Source organism: Theropithecus gelada, chromosome 1 (assembly GCF_003255815.1).
Source record: "Theropithecus gelada isolate Dixy chromosome 1, Tgel_1.0, whole genome shotgun sequence".
NCBI classification, from domain to species: Eukaryota; Metazoa; Chordata; class Mammalia; order Primates; family Cercopithecidae; genus Theropithecus; species Theropithecus gelada.
This window is the reverse complement of record NC_037668.1, coordinates 26275500-26288033: the sequence shown is the minus strand read 5'-3', so window position 1 is coordinate 26288033 and position 12534 is coordinate 26275500.

The following is a 12534-nucleotide window of genomic DNA, read 5'->3' as shown; positions in this document are numbered from 1 at the left end:
GAAGGGGTGCCACATTTTCTTAATCCAGTCTGTCACTGATGGAAATTTGGGTTGATTCCAAGTCTTTGCTATTGTGAATAGTGCAGCAATAAACATACTTGTGCATGTATCTTTATAGCAGCATGATTTATAATCCTTTGGGTATATCCCCAGTAATGGGATGGCTGGGTCATATGGTATTTCTAGTTCTAGATCCTTGAGGAATCGCCATACTGTTTTCCACAATGGTTGAACTAGTTTACAATCCCACCAACAGTGTAAAAGTGTTCCTATTTCTCCACATCCTCTCCAGTACCTTTTGTTTCCTGACTTTTTAATGATTACCATTCTAACTGGTGTGAGATGGTATCTCATTGTGGTTTTGATTTGCATTTCTCTGATGGCCAGTGATGACGAGCATTTTTTCATGTGTCTGTTGGCTGTATGAATGTCTTTTGAGAAATGTCTGTTCATATCCTTTGCCCACTTCTTGATGGGGTTGTTTGTTTTTTTCTTGTAAATTTGTTTGAGTTCTTTGTAGGTTCTGGATATTAGCCCTTTGTCAGATGAGTAGATTGCAAAAATTTTCTCCCATTCTGTAGGTTGCCTGTTCACTCTGATGGTAATTTCTTTTGCTGTGCAGAAGCTCTTTAGTTTAATTAGATGTCTATTAGGTCTGCTTGGTGCAGAGCTGAGTTGAAGTCCTGGATATCCTTGTTAACTTTCTGTCTTGTGGATCTGTCTAATGTTGACAGTGGGGTGTTGAAGTCTCCTATTATTATTGTATGGGAGTCTAAGTCTCTTTGTAAGTCTCTAAGGACTTGCTTTATGAATCTGGGCGCTCCTGTATTGGGTGCATATATATTTAGGATAATTAGCTCTTCCTGTTGAATTGATCCCTTTACCAATATGTAATGGCCTTCTTTGTCTCTTTTGATCTTTGATGGTTTAAAGTCTGTTTTATCAGAGACTAGGATGCAACATCTGCTTTTTTTTGTTCTCTGTTTGCTTGGTAGATCTTCCTCTATCCCTTTATTTTGAGCCTGTGTGTGTCTCTGAATGTGAGATGGATCTCCTAAATATAGCAAACTGATGGGTCTTGACTCTTTATCCAATTTGCCAGTCTGTGTCTTTTAATTGGACCATTTAGTCCATTTACATTTAAGGTTAATATTGTTATGTGTGAGCTTGATCCTGTTATTGTGATATTAGCTTGTTATTTTGCTCATTAGTTGATGCAGTTTCTTCCTAGCATCAATGGTCTTTACATTTTGGCATGTTCTTGCAATGGCTGGTACCGCTTGTTCCTTTCCATGTTGAGTGCTTCCTTCAGGATCTCTTGTAGGGCAGGCCTGGTGGTGACAAAATCTCTAAGCATTTGCTTGTCTGCAAAGGATTTTATTTCTCCTTCACTTAGGAAACTCAGTTTGGCTGGATATGAAATTCTGGGTTGAAATTCTTTTCTTTAAGAATGTTGAATACTGGCCCCTGCTCTCTTCTGGCTTGTAGAGTTTCTGCCAAGAGATCTGCTGTTAGTCTGATGGGCTTCCCTTTGTGGGTAACCCGACCTTTCTCTCTGGCTGCCCTTAACATTTTTTCCTTCATTTCAACTTTGGTGAATCTGACAATTATGTGTCTTGGAGTTGCTCTTCTGGAGGAGTATCTTTGTGGCGTTCTCTGTATTTCCTGAATTTGAATGTTGGCCTGCCTTACTAGGTTGGGGAAGTTCTCCTGGATGATATCCTGAAGAGTGTTTTTCAACTTGGTTCTATTTTCCCCTCACTTTCAGGCACCTCAATCAGACATAGATTTGGTCTTTTCACATAATCCCATACTTCTTGAAGGCTTTGTTCATTTCTTTTTCCTCTTTTTTCTCTAGACTTCTCTTCTTGCTTCATTTCATTCATTTGATCTTCAATCGCTGATACTCTTTCTTCCAGTTCATCAAGTCGGTTACTGAAGCTTGTGCATCTGTCACGTATTTCTCGTGTCATGGTTTTTATCTCTGTCAGTTCGTTTATGGCCTTCTCTGCATTGATTATTCTAGTTACCCATTCTTCCATTCATTTTTCAAGATTTTTAGTTTCTTTGCGCTGGGTACATAGTTCCTCCTTTAGCTCTGAGAAGTTTGATGGACTGAAGCCTTCTTCTATCAACTCGTCAAAGTCATTCTTTGTCCAGCTTTGATCCATTGCTGGCAATGAGCTGCGTTCCTTTGCCGGGGGAGATGTGCTCTTATTTTTTGAATTTCCAGGTTTTCTGCCCTGCTTTTTCCCCATCTTTGTGGTTTTATCTGCCTCTGGTCTTTGATGATGGTGACGTACTGATGGGGTTTTGGTGTGGGTGTCCTTTCTGTTTGTTAGTTTTCCTTCTAACAGTCAGGACCCTCAGCTGTAGGTCTGTTGGAGATTGCTTGAGGTCCACCCCAGACCCTGTTTGTCTGGGTATCAGCAGCGGAGGCTGCAGAAGATAGAATATTGCTGAACAGTGAGTGTTCCTGTCTGATTCTTGCTCTGGAAGCTTCATCTCAGGGGTGTACCCCACCGTGTGAGGTGTGGGGTGTTGGTCTGCACCTAGTGGGGGATGTCTCCCAGTTAGGCTACTCAGGAGTCAGGGACCCACTTGAGCAGGCAGTCTGTCCGTTCTCAGATCTCAACCTCTGTGTTGGGAGATCCACTGCTCTCTTCAAAGCTGTCAGACAGGGTCATTTACATCTGCAGAGGTTTCTGCTGCTTTTTGTTTAGCAATGCCCTGTCCCCAGAGGTGGAGTCTACCGAGACAGGCAGGCCTCCTTGAGCTGCTGTGGGCTCCACCCAGGACCCAGTTCGAGCTACCTGGTGGCTTTGTTTACCTACTTAAGCCTCAGCAATGGTGGGCACCCCTCACCCAGCCTTGCTGCTGCCTTGCAATTAGATCTCTGACTGCTGTGCTAGCAATGAGGGAGGCTCCGTGGGCATGGGACCCTCCCGGCCAGGTGTGGGATATAATCTCCTGGTGTGCCGTTTGCTAAGACCCTTGGTAACGTACAGTATTAGGGTGGGAGTTACCCGATTTTCCAGGTGTTGTGTGTCTCAGTTTCCCTTGGCTAGGAAAAGGGATTCCCTTCCCCTTTGTGCTTCCCAAGTGAGGCGATGCCTCGCCCTGCTTCAGCTTTCCCTGGTCAGGCTGCAGCAGCTGACCAGCACTGATTGGCTGGCACTCCCCAGTGAGATGAACCCCATACATCAGTTGAAAATGCAGAAATCACCCGTCTTCTGTGTCGCTTGTGCTGGGAGCTGGAGACTGGAGCTGTTCCTATTCGGCCATCTTGCCCCGGGGATTCTATTTTTTAACTTTTAAGTTCAGGGATGCAAATGCAGATTTGTTACATAGGTAAACTTGTGTAATAGCTGCATGTGTAATAGCTGCACATGTAGTATTCCATGGTGTATGTGTACCACATTTTCTTTACCTATTGATGGGCATTTAGGTTGATTCCATGTCTTTGCTATTGTGAACAGTGTGCAGCCACCTTCTTATGAACGTGATTTTGCACTCAATTATCATCTAAAATTATTCTTTAGGCTAGATGCATCATATCTGTAATCCGAGCACTTTGGAGAGGCTGAGGCAGGAGGATTGCTTGAGGCCAGGAGTTTAAGACCAGCCTGGGCTAATATTTAAATTTTTTTGGGGGGGGGCGGAGCAAGATGGCCGAATAGGAACAGCTCCAGTCTCCAACTCCCAGCGCGAGTGACACAGAAGACCGGTGATTTCTGCATTTTCAACTGAGGTACTGGGTTCATGTCACTAGGGAGTGCCGGACAATCAGTGCTGGTCAGCTGCTGCAGCCCGACCAGCGAGAGCTGAAGCAGGGCGAGGCATCGCCTCACCTGGGAAGCGCAAGGGGGAAGGGAATCCCTTTTCCTAGCCAGGGGAACTGAGACACACAACACCTGGAAAATTGGGTAACTCCCACCCCAATACTACGCTTTCAGGAAACAGGCACACCAGGAGATTATATCCCACACCTGGCCGGGAGGGTCCCACGCCCACGGAGCCTCCCTCATTGCTAGCACAGCAGTCTGTGATCTACCGGCAAGGCAGCAGCCAGGCTGGGGGAGGGGCGCCCGCCATTGCTGAGGCTTAAGTAGGTAAACAAAGCCGCTGGGAAGCTCGAACAGGGTGGAGCTCACAGCAGCTCAAGGAAACCTGCCTGTCTCTGTAGACTCCACCTCTGGGGACAGGGCACAGTAAACAATAACAAACGTAGCAGAAACCTCTGCAGACGCAAACGACTCTGTCTGACAGCTTTGAAGAGAGCAGTGGATCTCCCAACACAGAGGCTGAGATCTGAGAAGGGACAGACTGCCTGCTCAAGTGGGTCCCTGACCCCTGAGTAGCCTAACTGGGAGACATCTCCCACTAGGGGCAGTCTGACACCCCACACCTCACAGGGTGGAGTACCCCCCTGAGAGGAAGTTTCCAAAGCAAGAATCAGACAGGTACACTCGCTGTTCAGCAATATTCTATCTTCTGCAGCCTCTGCTGCTGATACCCAGGCAAACAGGGTCTGGAGTGGACCTCAAGCAATCTCCAACAGACCTACAGCTGAGGGTCCTGACTGTTAGAAGGAAAACTATCAAACAGGAAGGACACCCACACCAAAACCCCATCAGTACGTCACCATCATCAAAGACCAGAGGCAGATAAAACCACAAAGATGGGGAAAAAGCAGGGCAGAAAACCTGGAAATTCAAAAAATAAGAGCACATCTCCCCCGGCAAAGGAGCGCAGCTCATCGCCAGCAACGGATCAAAGCTGGACGGAGAATGACTTTGACGAGATGAGAAAAGAAGGCTTCAGTCCATCAAACTTCTCAGAACTAAAGGAGGAATTACGTACCCAGCGCAAAGAAACTAAAAATCTTGAAAAAAAGTGGAAGAATTGATGGCTAGAGTAATTAATGCAGAGAAGGTCATAAACGAAATGAAAGAGATGAAAACCATGACATGAGAAATACGTGACAAATGCACAAGCTTCAGTAACCGACTCGAAGACCAGCCTGGGCAACATAACAAGACCCTGTTTCTATAGAAAATTTTTTAAAAATAGCTCATCATGGTGGTGCACACTTGTAATCTTAGCCACTGAGAAGGGTGGGGCAGAAGGATCACTTAAGCGCAGGAGTTTGAGTCTGTCCTGAGCTATGATTGTACCACCCTACTGCAGCCTGGGTGACACAGAGCAAGACTCTGTCTCAAAACAAACAAACAAAATCCAACAACTATCTCTGTAAAATAACTAAGTTTGACATTAAAACACGAAATAGAGAACTTTAAATTTTAAGCTAGAAAAAAAAGCACAGGAATATTTGAATACCTTACATATATACATACATACACACACACACACACACACACACACACACATATATATATAAAATTATATATACACAATTTTTTTTGAGACAGGGCCTTGCTCTGTCACCCAGGCTGGAGTGCAGTGGCATGATCATGGTTCAAGGCAGCCTTGACATCCCAGGCTCAGGTGATCCTCCCACCTTAGCCTCGTGGATAGCTGGGACTACAGGTGTGTGCCACTATGCCGGGCTAAGTTTTGTATTTTTTGTAGAGATGAGGGTTTCCCCATGTTGGTCAGGCTGGTTTCAAACTCCTGGGCTCAAGTGATCCACTCACCTTGGCCTCCCAAAGCGCTGAGATTAAAGGCGTGAGCAACTGTGCCTGGCCATTATTATATTTTCGTTACTATTTAACCAACTTTGGACATCTTGAACAGAATACTTCTTCCAATTTTCCGTGAAATATTTATATTGATGTTAAAGCCTTCCTGAGAATGCATGTAACTTTCATAATTTAATACTTGAGACTTCACGGACACCAGCCACAGACCTGACAAACTGTTATTTTCCTTCTTGGCTGGTGGGCTTGCTGCATCATAGCCACAGTCTATACTCCTGTTGGCAGCAGTGCACACTGAAACCTTGAGCTTGCTGCCTGAAGCTGGAGCACACTTCTTTCCTCTGGGGGCTTTGGTTCCCCTCCTACTCACTCACAGGGCTAAACTTGAGTGTCATATGCTGTCTAGCTCAGCAGACTATGAGTCTACTGTGCTTTTCTTAGGTTTCTCCAGTTTCTACAAGTCACTTCTGAGTGGGCAGAGGGTGTAGAACCATTTTAGATCTCACATCTCTATTGTGCATTCCGGTTTTCACGCTCATTCACTCACACTCTCTGTCTGGTTTCCATCAATCACTCAGCCTGACCTTTGGGAAGGGAGCTCTAGGAAGGGAGGTTACTCCTTGCTTGTAACCTCCCAGTGGCTGGTGTGACATGCTGACCCCAAGCACCTAAAGATCTATCTCAAGTATGATGGAGGGCCTTGGGTTGAAACCATAGAACACTGTTTTTAGAAACTCATGCAAAATGGTCTGAAGTAGGATACAGCTGCTGCAAGAACTAAGATATAAGGCATGATGTTAGACCAGCACAAAAGGGAGATGATACGCTTACTGGATCATGTAAGGAATTTACCTCCTGAAAATATAACAGCATAATCAGAGTTATAAAAAGTTCTTCTCAAATAATGGAAACAGTGGAGGGTAACCAAGAGTGGAGGGTAACCAATCTCTTACAGTACATTGCCACCACTACAGAAAAGTAGAGTTTTAACTTCTTTGTTATGAATCTCCACCTCTGACGATCGAGTGTGCCTGCAATTCTGTAAGATCCAAAAGGGGAGGAGGCGATGGTACCTCTTTCTGTATTCCCTTAACCTCCAGAAAGAATCTTCAAAGTTTAGTCAAATGTGAAATTAGTACGTATTCCTCAAGAAATCTCTCATTTCTAACATTAATTTGCTAGTTCAGGGGTGATATTGTTTGAATGTATGTCCCCTCCAAATGAAATGTGACCCTAGTGTTGGAGATGGGACCTAATGGGAGGTGTTTGGGTCATGGGGTTGGATCCCTCATGAATGATTTGGTGTCCTCCCTGCAGCAATTAGTTCACACAATAGCTAGTTGTTTAAAGAGCCTGGAACCTCCTCCCCTCTATCTCTTGCTCTTTCTCTTGCATGTGGCATGCCTGTTCCTCCTTCACCTTCTGCCATGATTGGAAGATTCCTAAGGCTCTCACCAGAAGCAGATGCATTTGACCCATTCATCATTTCTTCCACAGAACTTTATGTTATCTGGCTGTCCATGGCATCACTCCTGTTGTCTTTCTCCACTGATTCTATTTCTCATGTTCATTCTTATTACCTCATCAGCCTGGCCTTCACTGTTCATAGTTCTGTCACCTTTTTGGTCATAATCACTTAACAAGTCTCTAAGAAGTTCCAAACTTTCCCTCATCTTCTAGTCTTCTTCTGAGCCCTCCAAACTCTTCCCACCCCTGCCCATTACCAGGTTCCAAAGCCACTTCCACATTTCAGCAATTGCTTTATAGCAATGCCCAACTCCTCAGTTCTATTTTTTTTGTATTAGTTCAATTTGTATTGCTATAAAGTAATACCTGACACTGGTAGAGTCACTGGCTGCTTATGTCCCCAGCCTGTAAAAGCTGCAGGCACTCAACACCATTAACATCTTAATTCCTCAAATTCTTTAATTTCCTTTAAAATGCTCTAATTTCCTCCCTCCCTCCCTCCCTCTCTCTCTCTCTCTCTCTTTCTCTTTCTCTCTTTCTCTCTTTCTTTCTTTCTTTTGAATCTTGCTCTGTCTGGAGTACACTGGCATGATATCGGCTCACTGCAACCTCAGTCTCCCAGGTTCAAGTGATTCTCCTGCCTCAACCTCCTGAGTAGCTGGGACTACAGGCACGCGCCAGCACCCCCAGCTAATTTCTGCATTTTTAGAGACTGGGTTTCACCACGTTGGCCAGGATGGTCTTGATCTCTTGACCTCGTGATCCACCCACCTTGGCCTCCCAAAGTGCTGGGACTACAGGCGTGAGCCACTGCGCCTGGCCAAAATGGTCTAATTTTCTTTCTTCTTTTCTAGTAAATCTTTGTCAGTCTCATTTACATATGCCTCATCCTTTGCCATCCCTTAAGTGTTGGTATTACCAGGGGATTCCATCCCCAACCTGCTTTCACTTTACATATTCTTTCTGAGTAAGAATTTGTGGCCATAATTACTTGTGTGCTGGTACACAGCACAGGTCTCTCCCCTGAGCCCCAGATACATATATTCATCTGCCTCTTAGACATTTTAATCTTAATATATTCAAAACTGAACTTATCATCTCTCATGTCCCAACTTGTCCCTTATCCTATCCACTGATGTGACCACCCAGGTCAGAAACCAGACTCTTCCTCTTCCCTCTTCCTTTACCTCCATATGCAACCAGGTATCAAGTTCTGCTTATTCTGACCCCTGCCCTTCACACCACCACCTCTGCTTCAGCCAAGTTGAGTAATAATGAAGGCCAAGGTTTTCATCATTGCTTAGCTGGATCCCTCCAATAGCCTTAAAATGTCCCCCCTTGCTTGTGGTCTCATTCTCCTGTTTACCAGAATATTCTTTTTAACTTGTGAACCACAGTATATCACTAATCTGCTCAAAACCCTTTAATTACCTCCCTTCACGAGTCTTCAGGATAAAATTTAAACCCTTCGTCATGTACACTAAAACACTAGTGATCTGGACCAGTCTGGAAACTGGATCTGCTTTCTGTATCCAGTCTTTATTTCAGCCACACTAATATCCTCATTTTCCTGAACTGGCCAAGTTCTTTGGGTAGTAAAGGTATAAAAATAAACCCTTTGGCTGGGCGCAGTGGCTCACGCCTGTAATCCCAGAACTTTGGGAGGCCAAGGCGGGAGAATCGCTTGAACCCAGGAGGTGGAGACTGCAGTGAGCTGAGATTGCGCCACTATACTCCAGCCTGGCAACCGAGCGAGACCCCGTCTCAAAAACAAACAAACAAAAACCCCTATTGTTATTTGCTTTTTTTCGTGTATAAGAAAAAATTTTACTCATGTTCATTACAGCAACCTCCTCTGATCATACACAGTTTGTATTAGGCACCCTTTCTATGTGACACCACAGTTTCCCATTTTGCAACTTCTCAGTGTTTTTCTTCTCTGTTTTCTCCATGAGACTGTGAGTCGCTTAAGAGCAATATTATGACTTTAATTTCTACATCTCCAGGTGCAGCTCAAGAAATATCCAACAGGGAGAAAGGAAGAGAAGTGGGGATCCGAAAAAAGGAGGTGAGAAATGGAGAATCTGTCTTCTGCCTCCACTAAAATGTCTCTCATCATGGCCAGGGTGGCTCATGACCACACAATTGCTAAATGAAATGGAAGCACTTTTTGTTAATCTGGATATAGTCTTGAAATTTTTGCCCTCACATTTTGAGACCACCTTCTCCTTGCTCTCTGACTGATCCTCCTTATTTTTCTCTTCAAGATTCCTTTTTTCTATTGTCTCTTAAATGTTAAATTTACCCTAGGAAATCGTCCTGAGTCCGCGGGTTCTTTTAGTCTCCCTAGGGAATGGCCTCCAAGCTGGCGCCTACTCAGGCAGTGTTGTACTGCCCCCTACTGGTGTAACTGAAAAGCAGGTCAGTCGCACGCCACATGTAGAGTCCAATTTACAAGCACGAGGCCTGGCACAAGAAAAGTGAATGTATTTCCAAAACTAGTTTGGGAGGAGGGCAGGAAGTGTCCTCCTTTAAATGTGCCACGTTGCCTTTGGAGCAAAAAGTGAACACTTTTATAAGGTAAAAGAGAAGTGAGCAAGGCAGGGAGGTCTCCCTGCTACTGGGCAGTTAAACACTGAGCAGTTGAGTAGGTGCCCTACCTAGTCTCCATTGTCTGCATGCTTTATTCCTCTTGATTGCGGGACAAGAATCTGGGACCTGCTGAACTTCAGGTGTCAGGAACAAGCTGTAACATACCCCTATTTGCTGAGCTGTGGGCAGTGGGACCAAATGAGAGGTGTGACACACCCCTATTCACTGAACTGCAGGCAGCAGGATTGAATAAGAGCTGTGACATGTCCCCATTTGCTGAGCTGCAGGCAGTGGGACTGAACGAGAGCTGTGACATGCCCTCATTTACTGAGTTGCAGGTGGCAGGAACGAGAGAGAGCTATAACATTTCTTGGGGTCTCAGACCTTGGGACTCCCCAGGCAAAGCTGTAACACCTCTTGGGGCTCTGCAGGTGTTGGCGTCTCCGAGTTTGTTAGTGCCACTGTGTTCCCCTCATTTAGACACTGATGCCCAAGGTGGAAGCAGGTCACAGCAGCACACCCGGTCCTGCCACTGGCTGAGTGTGGATCCCATGGCTCAGGAGTTCAAGACAAGCCTGGGCAATATGGTGAGACCTCATCTCTACAAAAAAAAAAAAAAAAAAAAATAGCCAAGCATAGTGGTCACTGTACTCCAGACTGGGTGACAGAGTGGGAGCCTCTGCCCCCCTCCCCCCAAAAAAGAGAATGTAACATTAATTTATAATGTCTCTTTTAAAAATTTAACACAATGTTATCTTTTTCTTGCTGAAGGAGCAGGGTTGTGTCCTAAGGTTAAATCAATTCACTGGGAAAAATATAATATCCAGTTCCAAAGTGTAACCAATTTGACCAAGAGGAATTTGATTCGGGTGCTGTTTCAAATTTTGCTTTGCAGGGTTCTTTCTTTTCACTTTTATGTTTTTTCCTTTTATTTTTAGTTGACATATAATAATTGTACATATTTATGGGATACAGAGTAATATTTTGATACTTGTATACAACGTGTGATGATCAAATCAAAGTAATTGGGATATCCATCACCTCAAACATTGATCATTTCTTTGTGTTGGGAACATTCGAAATCCTCTCTCCTAGCTTTTTGAAGATATACATAAAATAATTCTTAACTATATTCACCCTATAGTGGTACAGAACGCTGGAACTTATTCCTCTTCTCTAGCTGTAACTTTGTATCCATTAACCAACTTCTCCCCATCCTCCACACCCCTCTACCCTTCCTGTTGTGGGAACTCAGGGACTGCGAACGGAGGGACCGCCTGAAGCTGCGGCAGAAGAACATAAATTGTGACTTCCTGGACATTTATTAGTTCCCCAAAATGAATTCTTTTATAATTTCTTACACCTGGCTTTAGTGCGATCTCTGAATATAAATTGTGAAGATTTCATGGACACTTATCACTTCCGCAATCAATACCCTTGTGATTTCTTATGCCTGTCTTTACTTTAATCTCTTAATCCCGTCATCTTCTTTGTAAGCTGAGGAGGATATACGTCACCTCAGGACCCTGTGATAATTGCATTAACCACACAAATTGTTTGTAGAGCACGTGTATTTGAACAATATGAAATCTGGGCATCTTGAAAAAAGAACAGGATAACAGCAATGTTCAGGGAACAAGAGAGAGAAGACTTCTGGCCGCTGGTGAGCCAGACAGAACAGAGCCATATTTCTCTTCTTTCAAAGGCAAATAGGAGAAATATCGCTGAATTCTTTTTCTGAGCAAGGAATATCCCTGAGAAAGAGAATATGCCCTGAGGGTAGGTCTATAGACGGCCCACTTAAGGCAGCCGGCCACCTTTTAGGGTAGAAGCCAAAGGGATGAAATAAGCCCTGGTCTCCCATAGTGCCCCCAGGCTTATTAGGACGAGGAAATTCCCACGTAATAAATTTTGGTCAGACAGGTTGTCTGCTCTCAAACCTTGTTTCCTGATAAGATGTTATCAATGACAATGAGTGCCGGAAACTTCATTAGCAATTTTAATTTCGCCCCATCCGATGGTCCTGTGATCTCACCCTGCCTCCATTTGCTTTGTGATATTTTATTACCTTGTGAAGTACGTGATCTCTGTGACCTACACCCTATTCGAGCACTCCCTCCCCTTTTGAAAATCGCTAATAAAAACTTACTGGTTTTACGGCTCGGGGAACATCATGGAAACTGCCGACATGTGATGTCTCCCCCGGACACCCAGTTTAAAATTTCTCTCTCGTGTACTCTTTCCCTTTATTTCTCAAACCAGCCGAGATGCTTAGGGAAATAGAAAAGAACCCATGTTAAATATCAGGGGTGGGGTTTTCCCCCAGTACTTTCCCAGCCTGATAACCACAATTTTACTCTCTACTTCTATGAGCTCATTTTTAAGCTTCCATATATGATTGGGAACAGGTGGTATTTATCTTTATGTGCCTGACTTATTTCACTTAACATAATGTCCTTCCAGTGTGAGGATTGAGGAGAGCAGACATTTTATTGTTCATCTCCATGTTGAGAATCAGAAATATCCCCAATTAAAAAAAATGATTACAAGTATGTTATATCAGGAACTGTGGCTTGCCTATGGGTCCTGGGTGGGCAAATAACTAATTTAAATTCAATAGGAATGGGCTTGAAATGTCCTAGACCAAGATATGATTTGGCTGTGTCCCCATCCAAATCTCATCTTGAATTGTAGTTCCCATAATCCCCACATGTCTAGGGAGTGACCCAGTGGGAAGTAAGCTAATCACAGGAGCAGTTACTATCGCGAGGTTCTCGTGATAGTGAGTTCTCACTAGATCTGATGGCTCTACAAG